This window comes from Lissotriton helveticus, chromosome 5_1, assembly GCF_964261635.1.
Source record: "Lissotriton helveticus chromosome 5_1, aLisHel1.1, whole genome shotgun sequence".
In the NCBI taxonomy this organism is placed as follows: Eukaryota; Metazoa; Chordata; class Amphibia; order Caudata; family Salamandridae; genus Lissotriton; species Lissotriton helveticus.
The window spans coordinates 1,223,965,014-1,223,987,092 of NC_136065.1; the positions used below are offsets into that span (position 1 = coordinate 1,223,965,014).

Sequence of the window (22,079 nt, forward strand, 5' to 3'; positions counted from 1 at the left end):
CAAAACCTCCTTTGTGAGCTACACCCACTCTCTATATTCTTCTGGGAACTTCCATCAGTGCAGTCCATTGGACATCTACGATCCTCTGCCACTGGGGCTGGGCAAACTTTAAGTTATGCTTCTGAAATCCTACATGTTTGTGTAATTCTTTAGTCTTATCAAAATGTCACCTGAGCAATTTTGCCTAACATTTTTTAAGCAGAGTACAACTTGCCAAAGACGTCTCACAATATATCTGAGGTAGAGTGATTTACAATGAAAATGTGTTGCAGAAAGACAATTTGTGTTAGTGCTAGTTTCCTGTTTTATTTGGAGAGTTGTTTTCACATGAGGGGTCCGTTTGCTTAAACAATGTCATGCAAGAACCCGGAAAAAACATTTCCCTCTGACATTGCTGTTTTGTGTAATGCCAGACAATGTTTAAGGAATTTAACAAATTCTGTGTAGAAAAATGGATACACTGTCGCACATCTCTGCTTGTATGGGAATCTCCGTCCGAAGAGTACAGAGGCCAGCATCAAGACATCAAAGAGCTGACCATCCTTGAAATAATTGGCCCCAGTCATCAGAGAGCTGACCATCCTTGAATCCATTGGCCCCAGTCATCAGAGATCTGACTTCCCTTGAATCGAGAGGCCCCACTTATTCATCAAAGTAATGACTGTCGTTGAGTTTCGGATTCCGTATTCAGAGAGATGCTTCTCCTTGATGCCGAGGCCACCAACCTCCCGTAGGGAGAATCTTTACCTTAGTTCAGAGGACACCATCTTCTCTGGATAAACCTGCAATCTGTGAGTTCAAATGTCACCATCCTCACCCTTGAAGAGAGGGTTTGCCTGCTTGACCCTTTCCCTTCATTGTTTACTGGTATTACAGTGCACCCTAGTATGCCAACATCTACTTTGGGCCATTACAAGAGTGAATTTATAAAACAATAGGGAGTCATGAAATCACACTTAATTTACAGGGTGTATCTCTTCCTGCCGCCCCTGCCTTCTTATAAGATTGTCTATCATTTTGATGTCAGACTGCCCATGGCTTAATATTCCGGAGGCAGGGCAGACACTCTGTTCTACACAATCTAATCTAGAAGCAATAACCACAATGCCAGGACCTGAAGTGTTTTGTAATGTCAGTATATCTCCATTCCTGGCTTCTTACCCCTGCCATGCTTTAATTACTTGCCATTGGCATACTGACTCTTTGGATGTGGTCAGTGTGCTGTTAAGATGTAACTTTTAGTCTCCTAATGCTCTCTGCAGGCTGTTTGATAATAGTCCTTTTCTTCAGATATGATTGTTCTCTTATCTCTTCTTTGCAGCAAGGCCCAGTGGCCTAATGGATAAGGCATCAGCCTCCGAAGCTTGGGATTGTGGGTTCGAGTCCCACCTGGGTCGTATGATATTTTCTTAAATGGCCATATTGTGATTATGGTGGTATCTAGATTAGCATAATCATGAAGGTCATGTAATTGTCTCCAGCAAGATGAAAGACAATCGAGCCAAACTTGGCCAGCACCATCTTGGCACCTGTGAAAAGAACCAAGATCAAATGAGATCATCTATCTGCCTATGGTTCTCTGATGACATAAGGGTACTTAAACAGTTCTGCAGGAGACAAGAGAAAAAATGGAGAGAGTCAGATACTGCGACTCAGAAAAGGTAAAATATAAGATATGTCTATCTAGATATTAGATGCTGACTCACAAGGAGAAATCGGCCTACTTCCCCAACAAAATTGAGGCAGACGCAAACTCCTCAAAACAACTGTTTGCGTCTATCAAATAACTCACCACTGACACTTCCTCCTTGCCTAAATACTGTAGGCAATCCTTTAGTAACTCTGTGGCAGGGGCCTTCTGCCTCAAAGTTAAAGACGTTTACAATAACTTCTCCTCTCTTACAACTACATCCTCATCAGCTGTGCTATTTCCAATTCAAACTGATATGGGTTCCTCGCTTAGCCACTTCATGCCACCTTCTATGTTTGAGCTTACGAAACTGATCAAAACATCTAAATTGGGCTCGCCTTGCACCCCTTGCCCTCCTATAGTTGCCATCCTTGCCGCACAGACTATTAGGCCAATACTGGCTGACATTATCCAAACAATGTGCCAGTCAGGAGTATTCCATTCAGTCTGAAAGCAGAGTTGGCTCTAACATTAATTTTAAAAATCTTACCTCGATCAACGAGACCCTTGCAGCTATCGACCCATCTCCTGTCTTTCACTGCCGGCCATGATCATTGTAAAGGTGCTGGACAAACATTAGGTGGAGCAAATTCTCACTAACAACCAATTCGGCTTTCGTGCCGAGCACACTACGGTAACTGCCCACATTAAAGTGACTGAGCAGATGAGTATGTCACTTGATCAGGGAAGCAGAGCCGCCCTGATCCTGTTTGATCTGTCAGCAGTCTTTGAGACTGTAAATCACGGGCTGCTGATGGATCGCTTGGGTAGGATATGGGTGACCAGAACAGGTTGGGAGTTGTTAAACTCGTACCTCACTGGTCAAGAGCAATCAGTAAGACTTGGTGACTTTATCTCTACTTCTTTCTCTCTTCCCTGTGGGGTCCCCCAGGGGTCCTCACTTAGCCCTACTCTATAATATATGTCACCCCTTTGGCAGAACTGATTTGATCTCATGGTGTTGCATTGACATCATATTCTGATGGTATGCAAATCATTGTTTCACTCGCTATTGAGGACACGGATGTTGCCACCAGAATCTGTGACTGCAAGAAGGCAGTCAGTCTGCCGATAGCTATGAAATGCCACAAACTCAACTCTTGTAAAACAGAGGTGTTGCTGGTTGGGGCTCAGGTGGTGTACTCCTTCGCTTTAGCCGTTCCTCTTCTCCATTTAGAAATCTTGCTTCCTGGCATACAAAGGTAAGCTGCATCTCTGCAGATGACCGACTTAAATTCAGTGGTAACAAATCCACACTGCAGAGAGACCTTTCTACAGATCCAGAAGTCATCGCATTCTCTGCAAGGAATCCCTTCCCTTATATTCTGACATCACATTTAACATTAGCAGCTTCCCTTTGCATCCAAGGTGACCTTCTTCTCTTTAGAAATTTGAGAGTTGACTGTGTGCTCTCCAGAGATAGGCACCCCTTGGTTTGAGAGAATATGCATCGGTAAATAATTAAAAAAACAAAATTCTTTTATTTGTGTTTACTCATTGAAACATCACTAAATGCAATCATTGATGCCAACCAGCAGAACCTTCAGTACCGGTTGTGGAAACACACTGGGATATCACAGTTTAAGTATGGAATACAGAGGAACGTAGAAGATAATGAATCAAAATTATATTTTGATAGGGACACGAGTCAGGTACATCGTTGCTTTCCAAAACCTCCTTTGTGAGCTACACCCACTCTCTATATTCTTCTGGGAACTTCCATCAGTGCAGTCCATTGGACATCTACGATCCTCTGCCACTGGGGCTGGGCAAACTTTAAGTTATGCTTCTGAAATCCTACATGTTTGTGTAATTCTTTAGTCTTATCAAAATGTCACCTGAGCAATTTTGCCTAACATTTTTTAAGCAGAGTACAACTTGCCAAAGACGTCTCACAATATATCTGAGGTAGAGTGATTTACAATGAAAATGTGTTGCAGAAAGACAATTTGTGTTAGTGCTAGTTTCCTGTTTTATTTGGAGAGTTGTTTTCACATGAGGGGTCCGTTTGCTTAAACAATGTCATGCAAGAACCCGGAAAAAACATTTCCCTCTGACATTGCTGTTTTGTGTAATGCCAGACAATGTTTAAGGAATTTAACAAATTCTGTGTAGAAAAATGGATACACTGTCGCACATCTCTGCTTGTATGGGAATCTCCGTCCGAAGAGTACAGAGGCCAGCATCAAGACATCAAAGAGCTGACCATCCTTGAAATAATTGGCCCCAGTCATCAGAGAGCTGACCATCCTTGAATCCATTGGCCCCAGTCATCAGAGATCTGACTTCCCTTGAATCGAGAGGCCCCACTTATTCATCAAAGTAATGACTGTCGTTGAGTTTCGGATTCCGTATTCAGAGAGATGCTTCTCCTTGATGCCGAGGCCACCAACCTCCCGTAGGGAGAATCTTTACCTTAGTTCAGAGGACACCATCTTCTCTGGATAAACCTGCAATCTGTGAGTTCAAATGTCACCATCCTCACCCTTGAAGAGAGGGTTTGCCTGCTTGACCCTTTCCCTTCATTGTTTACTGGTATTACAGTGCACCCTAGTATGCCAACATCTACTTTGGGCCATTACAAGAGTGAATTTATAAAACAATAGGGAGTCATGAAATCACACTTAATTTACAGGGTGTATCTCTTCCTGCCGCCCCTGCCTTCTTATAAGATTGTCTATCATTTTGATGTCAGACTGCCCATGGCTTAATATTCCGGAGGCAGGGCAGACACTCTGTTCTACACAATCTAATCTAGAAGCAATAACCACAATGCCAGGACCTGAAGTGTTTTGTAATGTCAGTATATCTCCATTCCTGGCTTCTTACCCCTGCCATGCTTTAATTACTTGCCATTGGCATACTGACTCTTTGGATGTGGTCAGTGTGCTGTTAAGATGTAACTTTTAGTCTCCTAATGCTCTCTGCAGGCTGTTTGATAATAGTCCTTTTCTTCAGATATGATTGTTCTCTTATCTCTTCTTTGCAGCAAGGCCCAGTGGCCTAATGGATAAGGCATCAGCCTCCGAAGCTTGGGATTGTGGGTTCGAGTCCCACCTGGGTCGTATGATATTTTCTTAAATGGCCATATTGTGATTATGGTGGTATCTAGATTAGCATAATCATGAAGGTCATGTAATTGTCTCCAGCAAGATGAAAGACAATCGAGCCAAACTTGGCCAGCACCATCTTGGCACCTGTGAAAAGAACCAAGATCAAATGAGATCATCTATCTGCCTATGGTTCTCTGATGACATAAGGGTACTTAAACAGTTCTGCAGGAGACAAGAGAAAAAATGGAGAGAGTCAGATACTGCGACTCAGAAAAGGTAAAATATAAGATATGTCTATCTAGATATTAGATGCTGACTCACAAGGAGAAATCGGCCTACTTCCCCAACAAAATTGAGGCAGACGCAAACTCCTCAAAACAACTGTTTGCGTCTATCAAATAACTCACCACTGACACTTCCTCCTTGCCTAAATACTGTAGGCAATCCTTTAGTAACTCTGTGGCAGGGGCCTTCTGCCTCAAAGTTAAAGACGTTTACAATAACTTCTCCTCTCTTACAACTACATCCTCATCAGCTGTGCTATTTCCAATTCAAACTGATATGGGTTCCTCGCTTAGCCACTTCATGCCACCTTCTATGTTTGAGCTTACGAAACTGATCAAAACATCTAAATTGGGCTCGCCTTGCACCCCTTGCCCTCCTATAGTTGCCATCCTTGCCGCACAGACTATTAGGCCAATACTGGCTGACATTATCCAAACAATGTGCCAGTCAGGAGTATTCCATTCAGTCTGAAAGCAGAGTTGGCTCTAACATTAATTTTAAAAATCTTACCTCGATCAACGAGACCCTTGCAGCTATCGACCCATCTCCTGTCTTTCACTGCCGGCCATGATCATTGTAAAGGTGCTGGACAAACATTAGGTGGAGCAAATTCTCACTAACAACCAATTCGGCTTTCGTGCCGAGCACACTACGGTAACTGCCCACATTAAAGTGACTGAGCAGATGAGTATGTCACTTGATCAGGGAAGCAGAGCCGCCCTGATCCTGTTTGATCTGTCAGCAGTCTTTGAGACTGTAAATCACGGGCTGCTGATGGATCGCTTGGGTAGGATATGGGTGACCAGAACAGGTTGGGAGTTGTTAAACTCGTACCTCACTGGTCAAGAGCAATCAGTAAGACTTGGTGACTTTATCTCTACTTCTTTCTCTCTTCCCTGTGGGGTCCCCCAGGGGTCCTCACTTAGCCCTACTCTATAATATATGTCACCCCTTTGGCAGAACTGATTTGATCTCATGGTGTTGCATTGACATCATATTCTGATGGTATGCAAATCATTGTTTCACTCGCTATTGAGGACACGGATGTTGCCACCAGAATCTGTGACTGCAAGAAGGCAGTCAGTCTGCCGATAGCTATGAAATGCCACAAACTCAACTCTTGTAAAACAGAGGTGTTGCTGGTTGGGGCTCAGGTGGTGTACTCCTTCGCTTTAGCCGTTCCTCTTCTCCATTTAGAAATCTTGCTTCCTGGCATACAAAGGTAAGCTGCATCTCTGCAGATGACCGACTTAAATTCAGTGGTAACAAATCCACACTGCAGAGAGACCTTTCTACAGATCCAGAAGTCATCGCATTCTCTGCAAGGAATCCCTTCCCTTATATTCTGACATCACATTTAACATTAGCAGCTTCCCTTTGCATCCAAGGTGACCTTCTTCTCTTTAGAAATTTGAGAGTTGACTGTGTGCTCTCCAGAGATAGGCACCCCTTGGTTTGAGAGAATATGCATCGGTAAATAATTAAAAAAACAAAATTCTTTTATTTGTGTTTACTCATTGAAACATCACTAAATGCAATCATTGATGCCAACCAGCAGAACCTTCAGTACCGGTTGTGGAAACACACTGGGATATCACAGTTTAAGTATGGAATACAGAGGAACGTAGAAGATAATGAATCAAAATTATATTTTCATAGGGACACGAGTCAGGTACATCGTTGCTTTCCAAAACCTCCTTTGTGAGCTACACCCACTCTCTATATTCTTCTGGGAACTTCCATCAGTGCAGTCCATTGGACATCTACGATCCTCTGCCACTGGGGCTGGGCAAACTTTAAGTTATGCTTCTGAAATCCTACATGTTTGTGTAATTCTTTAGTCTTATCAAAATGTCACCTGAGCAATTTTGCCTAACATTTTTTAAGCAGAGTACAACTTGCCAAAGACGTCTCACAATATATCTGAGGGAGAGTGATTTACAATGAAAATGTGTTGCAGAAAGACAATTTGTGTTAGTGCTAGTTTCCTGTTTTATTTGGAGAGTTGTTTTCACATGAGGGGTCCGTTTGCTTAAACAATGTCATGCAAGAACCCGGAAAAAACATTTCCCTCTGACATTGCTGTTTTGTGTAATGCCAGACAATGTTTAAGGAATTTAACAAATTCTGTGTAGAAAAATGGATACACTGTCGCACATCTCTGCTTGTATGGGAATCTCCGTCCGAAGAGTACAGAGGCCAGCATCAAGACATCAAAGAGCTGACCATCCTTGAATTAATTGGCCCCAGTCATCAGAGAGCTGACCATCCTTGAATCCATTGGCCCCAGTCATCAGAGATCTGACTTCCCTTGAATCGAGAGGCCCCACTTATTCATCAAAGTAATGACTGTCGTTGAGTTTCGGATTCCGTATTCAGAGAGATGCTTCTCCTTGATGCCGAGGCCACCAACCTCCCGTAGGGAGAATCTTTACCTTAGTTCAGAGGACACCATCTTCTCTGGATAAACCTGCAATCTGTGAGTTCAAATGTCACCATCCTCACCCTTGAAGAGAGGGTTTGCCTGCTTGACCCTTTCCCTTCATTGTTTACTGGTATTACAGTGCACCCTAGTATGCCAACATCTACTTTGGGCCATTACAAGAGTGAATTTATAAAACAATAGGGAGTCATGAAATCACACTTAATTTACAGGGTGTATCTCTTCCTGCCGCCCCTGCCTTCTTATAAGATTGTCTATCATTTTGATGTCAGACTGCCCATGGCTTAATATTCCGGAGGCAGGGCAGACACTCTGTTCTACACAATCTAATCTAGAAGCAATAACCACAATGCCAGGACCTGAAGTGTTTTGTAATGTCAGTATATCTCCATTCCTGGCTTCTTACCCCTGCCATGCTTTAATTACTTGCCATTGGCATACTGACTCTTTGGATGTGGTCAGTGTGCTGTTAAGATGTAACTTTTAGTCTCCTAATGCTCTCTGCAGGCTGTTTGATAATAGTCCTTTTCTTCAGATATGATTGTTCTCTTATCTCTTCTTTGCAGCAAGGCCCAGTGGCCTAATGGATAAGGCATCAGCCTCCGAAGCTTGGGATTGTGGGTTCGAGTCCCACCTGGGTCGTATGATGTTTTCTTAAATGGCCATATTGTGATTATGGTGGTATCTAGATTAGCATAATCATGAAGGTCATGTAATTGTCTCCAGCAAGATGAAAGACAATTGAGCCAAACTTGGCCAGCACCATCTTGGCACCTGTGAAAAGAACCAAGATCAAATGAGATCATCTATCTGCTATGGTTCTCTGATGACATAAGGGTACTTAAACAGTTCTGCAGGAGACAAGAGAAAAAATGGAGAGAGTCAGATACTGCGACTCAGAAAAGGTAAAATATAAGATATGTCTATCTAGATATTAGATGCTGACTCACAAGGAGAAATCGGCCTACTTCCCCAACAAAATTGAGGCAGACGCAAACTCCTCAAAACAACTGTTTGCGTCTATCAAATAACTCACCACTGACACTTCCTCCTTGCCTAAATACTGTAGGCAATCCTTTAGTAACTCTGTGGCAGAGGACTTCTGCCTCAAAGTTAAAGACGTTTACAATAACTTCTCCTCTCTTACAACTACATCCTCATCAGCTGTGCTATTTCCAATTCAAACTGATATGGGTTCCTCGCTTAGCCACTTCATGCCACCTTCTATGTTTGAGCTTACGAAACTGATCAAAACATCTAAATTGGGCTCGCCTTGCACCCCTTGCCCTCCTATAGTTGCCATCCTTGCCGCACAGACTATTAGGCCAATACTGGCTGACATTATCCAAACAATGTGCCAGTCAGGAGTATTCCATTCAGTCTGAAAGCAGAGTTGGCTCTAACATTAATTTTAAAAATCTTACCTCGATCAACGAGACCCTTGCAGCTATCGACCCATCTCCTGTCTTCCACTGCCGGCCATGATCATTGTAAAGGTGCTGGACAAACATTAGGTGGAGCAAATTCTCACTAACAACCAATTCGGCTTTCGTGCCGAGCACACTACGGTAACTGCCCACATTAAAGTGACTGAGCAGATGAGTATGTCACTTGATCAGGGAAGCAGAGCCGCCCTGATCCTGTTTGATCTGTCAGCAGTCTTTGAGACTGTAAATCACGGGCTGCTGATGGATCGCTTGGGTAGGATATGGGTGACCAGAACAGGTTGGGAGTTGTTAAACTCGTACCTCACTGGTCAAGAGCAACCAGTAAGACTTGGTGACTTTATCTCTACTTCTTTCTCTCTTCCCTGTGGGGTCCCCCAGGGGTCCTCACTTAGCCCTACTCTATAATATATGTCACCCCTTTGGCAGAACTGATTTGATCTCATGGTGTTGCATTGACATCATATTCTGATGGTATGCAAATCATTGTTTCACTCGCTATTGAGGACACAGATGTTGCCACCAGAATCTGTGACTGCAAGAAGGCAGTCAGTCTGCCGATAGCTATGAAATGCCACAAACTCAACTCTTGTAAAACAGAGGTGTTGCTGGTTGGGACTCAGGTAATGTACTCCTTCGCTTTAGCCGTTCCTCTTCTCCATTTAGAAATCTTGCTTCCTGGCATACAAAGGTAAGCTGCATCTCTGCAGATGACCGACTTAAATTCAGTGGTAACAAATCCACACTGCAGAGAGACCTTTCTACAGATCCAGAAGTCATCGCATTCTCTGCAAGGAATCCCTTCCCTTATATTCTGACATCACATTTAACATTAGCAGCTTCCCTTTGCATCCAAGGTGACCTTCTTCTCTTTAGAAATTTGAGAGTTGACTGTGTGCTCTCCAGAGATAGACACCCCTTGGTTTGAGAGAATATGCATCGGTAAATAATTAAAAAAAGAAAATTCTTTTATTTGTGTTTACTCATTGAAACATCACTAAATGCAATCATTGATGCCAACCAGCAGAACCTTCAGTACCGGTTGTGGAAACACACTGGGATATCACAGTTTAAGTATGGAATACAGAGGAAAGTAGAAGATAATGAATCAAAATTATATTTTGATAGGGACACGAGTCAGGTACATCGTTGCTTTCCAAAACCTCCTTTGTGAGCTACGCCCACTCTCTATATTCTTCTGGGAACTTCCATCAGTGCAGTCCATTGGACATCTACGATCCTCTGCCACTGGGGCTGGGCAAACTTTAAGTTATGCTTCTGAAATCCTACATGTTTGTGTAATTCTTTAGTCTTAACAAAATGTCACATGAGCAATTTTGCCTAACATTTTTTAAGCAGAGTGCAACTTGCCAAAGACGTCTCACAATATATCTGAGGGAGTGTGGTTTACAATGAAAATGTGTTGCAGAAAGACAATTTGTGTTAGTGCTAGTTTCCTGTTTTATTTGGAGAGTTGTTTTCACATGAGGGGTCCGTTTGCTTAAACAATGTCATGCAAGAACCCGGAAAAAACATTTCCCTCTGACATTGCTGTTTTGTGTAATGCCAGACAATGTTTAAGGAATTTAACAAATTCTGTGTAGAAAAATGGATACACTGTCGCACATCTCTGCTTGTATGGGAATCTCCGTCCGAAGAGTACAGAGGCCAGCATCAAGACATCAAAGAGCTGACCATCCTTGAATTAATTGGCCCCAGTCATCAGAGAGCTGACCATCCTTGAATCCATTGGCCCCAGTCATCAGAGATCTGACTTCCCTTGAATCGAGAGGCCCCACTTATTCATCAAAGTAATGACTGTCCTTGAGTTTCGGATTCCGTATTCAGAGAGATGCTGCTCCTTGTTGCCGAGGCCACCAACCTCCCGTAGGGAGAATCTTTACCTTAGTTCAGAGGACACCAACTTCTCTGGATAAACCTGCAATCTGTGAGTTCAAATGTCACCATCCTCACCCTTGAAGAGAGGGTTTGCCTGCTTGACCCTTTCCCTTCATTGTTTACTGGTATTACAGTGCACCCTAGTATGCCAACATCTTCTTTGGGCCATTACAAGAGTGAATTTATAAAACAATAGGGAGTCATGAAATCACACTTAATTTACAGGGTGTATCTCTTCCTGCCGCCCCTGCCTTCTTATAAGATTATCTATCATTTTGATGTCAGACTGCCCATGGCTTAATATTCCGGAGGTAGGATAGACACTCTGTTCTACACAATCTAATCTAGAAGCAATAACCACAATGCCAGGACCTGAAGTGTTTTGTAATATCGGTATATCTCCATTCCTGGCTTCTTACCCCTGCCATGCTTTAATTACTTGCCATTGGCATACTGACTCTTTGGATGTGGTCAGTGTGCTGTTAAGATGTAACTTTTAGTCTCCTAATGCTCTCTGCAGGCTGTTTGATAATAGTCATTTTCTTCAGATATGATTGTTCTCTTATCTCTTCTTTGCAGCAAGGCCCAGTGGCCTAATGGATAAGGCATCAGCCTCCGAAGCTCGGGATTGTGGGTTCGAGTCCCACCTGGGTCTTATGATATTTTCTTAAATGGCCATATTGTGATTATGGTGGTATCTAGATTAGCATAATCATGAAGGTCATGTAATTGTCTCCAGCAAGATGAAAGACAATCGAGCCAAACTTGGCCAGCACCATCTTGGCACCTGTGAAAAGGACCAAGATCAAATGAGATCATCTACCTGCCTATGGTTCTCTGATGACATAAGGGCACTTAAACAGTTCTGCAGGAGACAAGAGAAAAGATGGAGAGAGTCAGATACTGCGACTCAGAAAAGGTAAAATATAAGATATGTCTATCTAGATATTAGATGCTGACTCACAAGGAGAAATCGGCCTACTTCCCCAATAAAATTGAGGCAGACGCAAACTCCTCAAAACAACTGTTTCCCTCTATCAAATAACTCACCACTGACACTTCCTCCTTGCCTAAATACTGTAGGCAATCCTTTAGTAACTCTGTGGCAGAGGCCTTCTGCCTCAAAGTTAAAGACGTTTACAATAACTTCTCCTCTCTTACAACTACATCCTCATCAGCTGTGCTATTTCCAATTCAAACTGATATGGGTTTCTCGCTTAGCCACTTCATGCCACCTTCTATGTTTGAGCTCACGAAACTGATCAAAACCTTTAAATTGGGCTCGCCATGCACCCCTTGCCCTCCTATATTTGCCATCCTTGCCGCACAGACTATTAGGCCAATACTGGCTGACATTATCCAAACAATGTGCCAGTCAGGAGTATTCCATTCAGTCTGGAAGCAGAGTTGGCTCTAACATTAATTTTAAAAATGTTACCTCGATCAACGAGACCCTTGCAGCTATCGACCCATCTCCTGTCTTCCACTGCTGGCCATGATCATTGTAAAGGTGCTGGACAAACATTAGGTGGAGCAAATTCTCACTAACAACCAATTCGGCTTTCGTGCCGAGCACACTATGGTAACTGCCCACATTAAAGTGACTGAGCAGATGAGTATGTCACTTGATCAGGGAAGCAGAGCCGCCCTGATCCTGTTTGATCTGTCAGCAGTCTTTGAGACTGTAAATCACGGGCTGCTGATGGATCGCTTGGGTAGGATATGGGTGACCAGAACAGGTTGGGAGTTGTTAAACTCGTACCTCACTGGTCAAGAGCAACCAGTAAGACTTGGTGACTTTATCTCTACTTCTTTCTCTCTTCCCTGTGGGGTCCCCCAGGGGTCCTCACTTAGCCCTACTCTATAATATATGTCACCCCTTTGGCAGAACTGATTTGATCTCATGGTGTTGCATTGACATCATATTCTGATGGTATGCAAATCATTGTTTCACTCGCTATTGTGGACACGGATGTTGCCACCAGAATCTGTGACTGCAAGAAGGCAGTCAGTCTGCCGATAGCTATGAAATGCCACAAACTCAACTCTTGTAAAACAGAGGTGTTGCTGGTTGGGGCTCAGGTGGTGTACTCCTTCGCTTTAGCCGTTCCTCTTCTCCATTTAGAAATCTTGCTTCCTGGCATACAAAGGTAAGCTGCATCTCTGCAGATGACCGACTTAAATTCAGTGGTAACAAATCCACACTGCAGAGAGACCTTTCTACAGATCCAGAAGTCATCGCATTCTCTGCAAGGAATCCCTTCCCTTATATTCTGACATCACATTTAACATTAGCAGCTTCCCTTTGCATCCAAGGTGACCTTCTTCTCTTTAGAAATTTGAGAGTTGACTGTGTGCTCTCCAGAGATAGGCACCCCTTGGTTTGAGAGAATATGCATCGGTAAATAATTAAAAAAAGAAAATTCTTTTATTTGTGTTTACTCATTGAAACATCACTAAATGCAATCATTGATGCCAACCAGCAGAACCTTCAGTACCGGTTGTGGAAACACACTGGGATATCACAGTTTAAGTATGGAATACAGAGGAACGTAGAAGATAATGAATAAAAATTATATTTTCATAGGGACACGAGTCAGGTACATCGTTGCTTTCCAAAACCTCCTTTGTGAGCTACGCCCACTCTCTATATTCTTCTGGGAACTTCCATCAGTGCAGTCCATTGGACATCTACGATCCTCTGCCACTGGGGCTGGGCAAACTTTAAGTTATGCTTCTGAAATCCTACATGTTTGTGTAATTCTTTAGTCTTAACAAAATGTCACATGAGCAATTTTGCCTAACATTTTTTAAGCAGAGTGCAACTTGCCAAAGACGTCTCACAATATATCTGAGGGAGTGTGGTTTACAATGAAAATGTGTTGCAGAAAGACAATTTGTGTTAGTGCTAGTTTCCTGTTTTATTTGGAGAGTTGTTTTCACATGAGGGGTGCGTTTGCTTAAACAATGTCATGCAAGAACCCGGAAAAAACATTTCCCTGGACATTGCTGTTTTGTGTAATGCCAGACAATGTTTAAGGAATTTAACAAATTCTGTGTAGAAAAATGGATACACTGTCGCACATCTCTGCTTGTATGGGAATCTCCGTCCGAAGAGTACAGAGGCCAGCATCAAGACATCAAAGAGCTGACCATCCTTGAATTCATTGGCCCCAGTCATCAGAGAGCTGACCATCCTTGAATCCATTGGCCCCAGTCACCAGAGATCTGACTTCCCTTGAATCGAGAGGCCCCACTTATTCATCAAAGTAATGACTGTCCTTGAGTTTCGGATTCCGTATTCAGAGAGATGCTGCTCCTTGATGCCGAGGCCACCAACCTCCCGTAGGGAGAATCTTTACCTTAGTTCAGAGGACACCATCTTCCCTGGATAAACCTGCAATCTGTGAGTTCAAATGTCACCATGCTCACCCTTGAAGAGAGGGTTTGCCTGCTTGACCCTTTCCCTTCATTGTTTACTGGTATTACAGTGCACCCTAGTATGCCAACATCTTCTTTGGGCCATTACAAGAGTGAATTTATAAAACAATAGGGAGTCATGAAATCACACTTAATTTACAGGGTGTATCTCTTCCTGCCGCCCCTGCCTTCTTATAAGATTATCTATCATTTTGATGTCAGACTGTCCATGGCTTAATATTCCGGAGGCAGGACAGACACTCTGTTCTACACAATCTAATCTAGAAGCAATAACCACAATGCCAGGACCTGAAGTGTTTTGTAATGTCGGTATATCTCCATTCCTGGCTTCTTACCCCTGCCATGCTTTAATTACTTGCCATTGGCATACTGACTCTTTGGATGTGGTCAGTGTGCTGTTAAGATGTAACTTTTAGTCTCCTAATGCTCTCGGCAGGCTGTTTGATAATAGTCCTTTTCTTCAGTTATGATTGTTCTCTTATCTCTTCTTAGCAGCAAGGCCCAGTGGCCTAATGGATAAGGCATCAGCCTCCGAAGCTGGGGATTGTGGGTTCGAGTCCCACCTGGGTCGTATGATATTTTCTTAAATGGCCATATTGTGATTATGGTGGTATCTAGATTAGCATAATCATGAAGGTCATGTAATTGTCTCCAGCAAGATGAAAGACAATCGAGCCAAACTTGGCCAGCACCATCTTGGCACCTGTGAAAAGGACCAAGATCAAATGAGATCATCTACCTGCCTATGGTTCTCTGATGACATAAGGGCACTTAAACAGTTCTGCAGGAGACAAGAGAAAAGATGGAGAGAGTCAGATACTGCGACTCAGAAAAGGTAAAATATAAGATATGTCTATCTAGATATTAGATGCTGACTCACAAGGAGAAATCGGCCTACTTCCCCAATAAAATTGAGGCAGACGCAAACTCCTCAAAACAACTGTTTCCCTCTATCAAATAACTCACCACTGACACTTCCTCCTTGCCTAAATACTGTAGGCAATCCTTTAGTAACTCTGTGGCAGAGGCCTTCTGCCTCAAAGTTAAAGACGTTTACAATAACTTCTCCTCTCTTACAACTACATCCTCATCAGCTGTGCTATTTCCAATTCAAACTGATATGGGTTTCTCGCTTAGCCACTTCATGCCACCTTCTATGTTTGAGCTTACGAAACTGATCAAAACCTTTAAATTGGGCTCGCCATGCACCCCTTGCCCTACTATATTTGCCATCCTTGCCGCACAGACTATTAGGCCAATACTGGCTGACATTATCCAAACAATGTGCCAGTCAGGAGTATTCCATTCAGTCTGGAAGCAGAGTTGGCTCTAACATTAATTTTAAAAATGTTACCTCGATCAACGAGACCCTTGCAGCTATCGACCCATCTCCTGTCTTCCACTGCCGGCCATGATCATTGTAAAGGTGCTGGACAAACATTAGGTGGAGCAAATTCTCACTAACAACCAATTCGGCTTTCGTGCCGAGCACACTATGGTAACTGCCCACATTAAAGTGACTGAGCAGATGAGTATGTCACTTGATCAGGGAAGCAGAGCCGCCCTGATCCTGTTTGATCTGTCAGCAGTCTTTGAGACTGTAAATCACGGGCTGCTGATGGATCGCTTGGGTAGGATATGGGTGACCAGAACAGGTTGGGAGTTGTTAAACTCGAACCTCACTGGTCAAGAGCAACCAGTAAGACTTGGTGACTTTATCTCTACTTCTTTCTCTCTTCCCTGTGGGGTCCCCCAGGGGTCCTCACTTAGCCCTACTCTATAATATATGTCACCCCTTTGGCAGAACTGATTTGATCTCATGGTGTTGCATTGACATCATATTCTGATTGTATGCAAATCATTGTTTCACTCGCTATTGAGGACACGGATGTTGCCACCAGAATCTGTGACTGCAAGAAAGCAGTCAGTCTGCCGATAGCTATGAAATGCCGCAAACTCAACTCTTGTAAAACAGAGGTGTTGCTGGTTGGGACTCAGGTGGTGTACTCCTTCGCTTTAGCCGTTCCTCTTCTCCATTTAGAAATCTTGCTTCCTGGCATACAAAGGTAAGCTGCATCTCTGCAGATGACCGACTTAAATTCAGTGGTAACAAATCCACACTGCAGAGAGACCTTTCTACAGATCCAGAAGTCATCACATTCTCTCCAAGGAATCTCTTCCCTTATATTCTGACATCACATTTAACATTAGCAGCTTCCCTTTGCATCCAAGGTGACCTTCTTCTCTTTAGAAATTTGAGAGTTGACTGTGTGCTCTCCAGAGATCGGCACCCCTTGGTTTGAGAGAATATGCATCGGTAAATAATTAAAAAAAAGAACATTTTTTATTTGTGTTTACTCATTGAAACATCACTAAATGCAATCATTGATGCCAACCAGCAGAACCTTCAGTACCGGTTGTGGAAACACACTGGGATATCACAGTTTAAGTATGGAATACAGAGGAAAGTAGAAGATAATGAATCAAAATTATATTTTGATAGGGACACGAGTCAGGTACATCGTTGCTTTCCAAAACCTCCTTTGTGAGCTACGCCCACTCTCTATATTCTTCTGGGAACTTCCATCAGTGCAGTCCATTGGACATCTACGATCCTCTGCCACTGGGGCTGGGCAAACTTTAAGTTATGCTTCTGAAATCCTACATGTTTGTGTAATTCTTTAGTCTTATCAAAATGTCTCCTGAGCAATTTTGCCTAACATTTTTTAAGCAGAGTGCAACTTGCCTAAGACGTCTCACAATATATCTGAGGGAGAGTGGTTTACAATGAAAATGTGTTGCAGAAAGACAATTTGTGTTAGTGCTAGTTTCCTGTTTTATTTGGAGAGTTGTTTTCACATGAGGGGTCCGTTTGCTTAAACAATGTCATGCAAGAAACCGGAAAAAACATTTCCCTCTGACATTGCTGTTTTGTGTAATGCCAGACAATGTTTAAGGAATTTAACAAATTCTGTGTAGAAAAATGGATACACTGTCGCACATCTCTGCTTGTATGGGAATCTCCGTCCGAAGAGTACAGAGGCCAGCATCAAGACATCAAAGAGCTGACCATCCTTGAATTAATTGGCCCCAGTCATCAGAGAGCTGACCATCCTTGAATCCATTGGCCCCAGTCATCAGAGATCTGACTTCCCTTAAATCGAGAGGCCCCACTTATTCATCAAAGTAATGACTGTCCTTGAGTTTCGGATTCCGTATTCAGAGAGATGCTGCTCCTTGATGCCGAGGCCACCAACCTCCCGTAGGGAGAATCTTTACCTTAGTTCAGAGGACACCATCTTCTCTGGATAAACCTGCAATCTGTGAGTTCAAATGTCACCATCCTCACCCTTGAAGAGAGGGTTTGCCTGCTTGACCCTTTCCCTTCATTGTTTACTGGTATTACAGTGCACCCTAGTATGCCAACATCTTCTTTGGGCCATTACAAGAGTGAATTTATAAAACAATAGGGAGTCATGAAATCACACTTAATTTACAGGGTGTATCTCTTCCTGCCGCCCCTGCCTTCTTATAAGATTATCTATCATTTTGATGTCAGACTGCCCATGGCTTAATATTCCGGAGGTAGGATAGACACTCTGTTCTACACAATCTAATCTAGAAGCAATAACCACAATGCCAGGACCTGAAGTGTTTTGTAATATCGGTATATCTCCATTCCTGGCTTCTTACCCCTGCCATGCTTTAATTACTTGCCATTGGCATACTGACTCTTTGGATGTGGTCAGTGTGCTGTTAAGATGTAACTTTTAGTCTCCTAATGCTCTCTGCAGGCTGTTTGATAATAGTCCTTTTCTTCAGATATGATTGTTCTCTTATCTCTTCTTTGCAGCAAGGCCCAGTGGCCTAATGGATAAGGCATCAGCCTCTGAAACTGGGGATTGTGTGTTCGAGTCCCACCTGGGTCTTATGATATTTTCTTAAATGGCCATATTGTGATTATGGTGGTATCTAGATTAGCATAATCATGAAGGTCATGTAATTGTCTCCAGCAAGATGAAAGACAATCGAGCCAAACTTGGCCAGCACCATCTTGGCACCTGTGAAAAGGACCAAGATCAAATGAGATCATCTACCTGCCTATGGTTCTCTGATGACATAAGGGCACTTAAACAGTTCTGCAGGAGACAAGAGAAAAGATGGAGAGAGTCAGATACTGCGACTCAGAAAAGGTAAAATATAAGATATGTCTATCTAGATATTAGATGCTGACTCACAAGGAGAAATCGGCCTACTTCCCCAATAAAATTGAGGCAGACGCAAACTCCTCAAAACAACTGTTTCCCTCTATCAAATAACTCACCACTGACACTTCCTCCTTGCCTAAATACTGTAGGCAATCCTTTAGTAACTCTGTGGCAGAGGCCTTCTGCCTCAAAGTTAAAGACGTTTACAATAACTTCTCCTCTCTTACAACTACATCCTCATCAGCTGTGCTATTTCCAATTCAAACTGATATGGGTTTCTCGCTTAGCCACTTCATGCCACCTTCTATGTTTGAGCTCACGAAACTGATCAAAACCTTTAAATTGGGCTCGCCATGCACCCCTTGCCCTCCTATATTTGCCATCCTTGCCGCACAGACTATTAGGCCAATACTGGCTGACATTATCCAAACAATGTGCCAGTCAGGAGTATTCCATTCAGTCTGGAAGCAGAGTTGGCTCTAACATTAATTTTAAAAATGTTACCTCGATCAACGAGACCCTTGCAGCTATCGACCCATCTCCTGTCTTCCACTGCTGGCCATGATCATTGTAAAGGTGCTGGACAAACATTAGGTGGAGCAAATTCTCACTAACAACCAATTCGGCTTTCGTGCCGAGCACACTATGGTAACTGCCCACATTAAAGTGACTGAGCAGATGAGTATGTCACTTGATCAGGGAAGCAGAGCCGCCCTGATCCTGTTTGATCTGTCAGCAGTCTTTGAGACTGTAAATCACGGGCTGCTGATGGATCGCTTGGGTAGGATATGGGTGACCAGAACAGGTTGGGAGTTGTTAAACTCGTACCTCACTGGTCAAGAGCAACCAGTAAGACTTGGTGACTTTATCTCTACTTCTTTCTCTCTTCCCTGTGGGGTCCCCCAGGGGTCCTCACTTAGCCCTACTCTATAATATATGTCACCCCTTTGGCAGAACTGATTTGATCTCATGGTGTTGCATTGACATCATATTCTGATGGTATGCAAATCATTGTTTCACTCGCTATTGTGGACACGGATGTTGCCACCAGAATCTGTGACTGCAAGAAGGCAGTCAGTCTGCCGATAGCTATGAAATGCCACAAACTCAACTCTTGTAAAACAGAGGTGTTGCTGGTTGGGGCTCAGGTGGTGTACTCCTTCGCTTTAGCCGTTCCTCTTCTCCATTTAGAAATCTTGCTTCCTGGCATACAAAGGTAAGCTGCATCTCTGCAGATGACCGACTTAAATTCAGTGGTAACAAATCCACACTGCAGAGAGACCTTTCTACAGATCCAGAAGTCATCGCATTCTCTGCAAGGAATCCCTTCCCTTATATTCTGACATCACATTTAACATTAGCAGCTTCCCTTTGCATCCAAGGTGACCTTCTTCTCTTTAGAAATTTGAGAGTTGACTGTGTGCTCTCCAGAGATAGGCACCCCTTGGTTTGAGAGAATATGCATCGGTAAATAATTAAAAAAAGAAAATTCTTTTATTTGTGTTTACTCATTGAAACATCACTAAATGCAATCATTGATGCCAACCAGCAGAACCTTCAGTACCGGTTGTGGAAACACACTGGGATATCACAGTTTAAGTATGGAATACAGAGGAACGTAGAAGATAATGAATAAAAATTATATTTTCATAGGGACACGAGTCAGGTACATCGTTGCTTTCCAAAACCTCCTTTGTGAGCTACGCCCACTCTCTATATTCTTCTGGGAACTTCCATCAGTGCAGTCCATTGGACATCTACGATCCTCTGCCACTGGGGCTGGGCAAACTTTAAGTTATGCTTCTGAAATCCTACATGTTTGTGTAATTCTTTAGTCTTAACAAAATGTCACATGAGCAATTTTGCCTAACATTTTTTAAGCAGAGTGCAACTTGCCAAAGACGTCTCACAATATATCTGAGGGAGTGTGGTTTACAATGAAAATGTGTTGCAGAAAGACAATTTGTGTTAGTGCTAGTTTCCTGTTTTATTTGGAGAGTTGTTTTCACATGAGGGGTGCGTTTGCTTAAACAATGTCATGCAAGAAGCCGGAAAAAACATTTCCCTGGACATTGCTGTTTTGTGTAATGCCAGACAATGTTTAAGGAATTTAACAAATTCTGTGTAGAAAAATGGATACACTGTCGCACATCTCTGCTTGTATGGGAATCTCCGTCCGAAGAGTACAGAGGCCAGCATCAAGACATCAAAGAGCTGACCATCCTTGAATTCATTGGCCCCAGTCATCAGAGAGCTGACCATCCTTGAATCCATTGGCCCCAGTCACCAGAGATCTGACTTCCCTTGAATCGAGAGGCCCCACTTATTCATCAAAGTAATGACTGTCCTTGAGTTTCGGATTCCGTATTCAGAGAGATGCTGCTCCTTGATGCCGAGGCCACCAACCTCCCGTAGGGAGAATCTTTACCTTAGTTCAGAGGACACCATCTTCCCTGGATAAACCTGCAATCTGTGAGTTCAAATGTCACCATGCTCACCCTTGAAGAGAGGGTTTGCCTGCTTGACCCTTTCCCTTCATTGTTTACTGGTATTACAGTGCACCCTAGTATGCCAACATCTTCTTTGGGCCATTACAAGAGTGAATTTATAAAACAATAGGGAGTCATGAAATCACACTTAATTTACAGGGTGTATCTCTTCCTGCCGCCCCTGCCTTCTTATAAGATTATCTATCATTTTGATGTCAGACTGTCCATGGCTTAATATTCCGGAGGCAGGACAGACACTCTGTTCTACACAATCTAATCTAGAAGCAATAACCACAATGCCAGGACCTGAAGTGTTTTGTAATGTCGGTATATCTCCATTCCTGGCTTCTTACCCCTGCCATGCTTTAATTACTTGCCATTGGCATACTGACTCTTTGGATGTGGTCAGTGTGCTGTTAAGATGTAACTTTTAGTCTCCTAATGCTCTCGGCAGGCTGTTTGATAATAGTCCTTTTCTTCAGTTATGATTGTTCTCTTATCTCTTCTTAGCAGCAAGGCCCAGTGGCCTAATGGATAAGGCATCAGCCTCCGAAGCTGGGGATTGTGGGTTCGAGTCCCACCTGGGTCGTATGATATTTTCTTAAATGGCCATATTGTGATTATGGTGGTATCTAGATTAGCATAATCATGAAGGTCATGTAATTGTCTCCAGCAAGATGAAAGACAATCGAGCCAAACTTGGCCAGCACCATCTTGGCACCTGTGAAAAGGACCAAGATCAAATGAGATCATCTACCTGCCTATGGTTCTCTGATGACATAAGGGCACTTAAACAGTTCTGCAGGAGACAAGAGAAAAGATGGAGAGAGTCAGATACTGCGACTCAGAAAAGGTAAAATATAAGATATGTCTATCTAGATATTAGATGCTGACTCACAAGGAGAAATCGGCCTACTTCCCCAATAAAATTGAGGCAGACGCAAACTCCTCAAAACAACTGTTTCCCTCTATCAAATAACTCACCACTGACACTTCCTCCTTGCCTAAATACTGTAGGCAATCCTTTAGTAACTCTGTGGCAGAGGCCTTCTGCCTCAAAGTTAAAGACGTTTACAATAACTTCTCCTCTCTTACAACTACATCCTCATCAGCTGTGCTATTTCCA

At 43.0% G+C, this 22,079-nt stretch overlaps 6 non-coding genes across 6 annotated transcripts; all 6 read left to right on the forward strand.

Moving 5' to 3' along the window:
* Positions 1–1,324: 1,324 nt before the first annotated feature.
* TRNAR-CCG (transfer RNA arginine (anticodon CCG)) lies at positions 1,325–1,397 on the forward strand. Its single transcript has one exon. It is a non-coding gene; the product is annotated as a tRNA-Arg (tRNA).
* A 3,285-nt stretch (positions 1,398–4,682) lies between these two features.
* Positions 4,683–4,755, forward strand: TRNAR-CCG (transfer RNA arginine (anticodon CCG)). The gene has a single exon. It is a non-coding gene; the product is annotated as a tRNA-Arg (tRNA).
* Positions 4,756–8,040: 3,285 nt separating this feature from the next.
* TRNAR-CCG (transfer RNA arginine (anticodon CCG)) lies at positions 8,041–8,113 on the forward strand. The gene has a single exon. It is a non-coding gene; the product is annotated as a tRNA-Arg (tRNA).
* Positions 8,114–11,397: 3,284 nt separating this feature from the next.
* TRNAR-CCG (transfer RNA arginine (anticodon CCG)) lies at positions 11,398–11,470 on the forward strand. The gene has a single exon. It is a non-coding gene; the product is annotated as a tRNA-Arg (tRNA).
* Positions 11,471–14,754: 3,284 nt separating this feature from the next.
* Positions 14,755–14,827, forward strand: TRNAR-CCG (transfer RNA arginine (anticodon CCG)). Its single transcript has one exon. It is a non-coding gene; the product is annotated as a tRNA-Arg (tRNA).
* Positions 14,828–21,469: 6,642 nt separating this feature from the next.
* TRNAR-CCG (transfer RNA arginine (anticodon CCG)) lies at positions 21,470–21,542 on the forward strand. Its single transcript has one exon. It is a non-coding gene; the product is annotated as a tRNA-Arg (tRNA).
* The last annotated feature ends 537 nt before the right edge of the window (positions 21,543–22,079 follow it).